We start from the raw sequence: 289 nt of genomic DNA, 5'->3' as shown, positions 1-289 counted from the left end.
AAAAAAAAAAAAGAAAACCAAACCTAAGAGCTGCTTCCAGGTCAGTTGGATGCCAAAAGATCCCGGCAAAAAAAAAAAAGAAAACCAAACCTAAGAGCTGCTTCCAGGTCAGTTGGATGCCAAAAGATCCCGGCCTGGCTCCAGAGTGTCTTTGCAAAAGAACATAAATCTGTGACGGGACACACTCAGTTTGGGACTCGCTTTGCTTCCAACCCGGTCCCGGCTGCCGGGGGCTCTTCCCAGTCAACTGGCCTTGACTGGGCCCAGTTTGATTCTGCAGTGTTAGGTC

General features: G+C 49.1%; 1 protein-coding gene across 1 annotated transcript in view; it reads right to left on the bottom strand.

Moving 5' to 3' along the window:
* Window positions 1-57, bottom strand: part of STK11 (serine/threonine kinase 11) — a 31,536-nt gene extending 31,479 nt beyond the window's left edge. The window contains exon 1 of the mRNA XM_057377537.1: window positions 24-57. The gene's annotated coding sequence lies outside the window, so the exon portion shown is untranslated. The remainder of the gene's footprint in view (window positions 1-23) is intronic.
* Between the last annotated feature and the right edge of the window lie 232 nt (window positions 58-289).

This window comes from Malurus melanocephalus, unplaced genomic scaffold, assembly GCF_030028575.1.
Source record: "Malurus melanocephalus ecotype Western Australia unplaced genomic scaffold, MMel_1.1 scaffold_318, whole genome shotgun sequence".
NCBI lineage: Eukaryota > Metazoa > Chordata > Aves > Passeriformes > Maluridae > Malurus > Malurus melanocephalus.
Note: the sequence above shows the minus strand (reverse complement) of the source record. Positions and strands in the feature narration are given on the sequence as shown.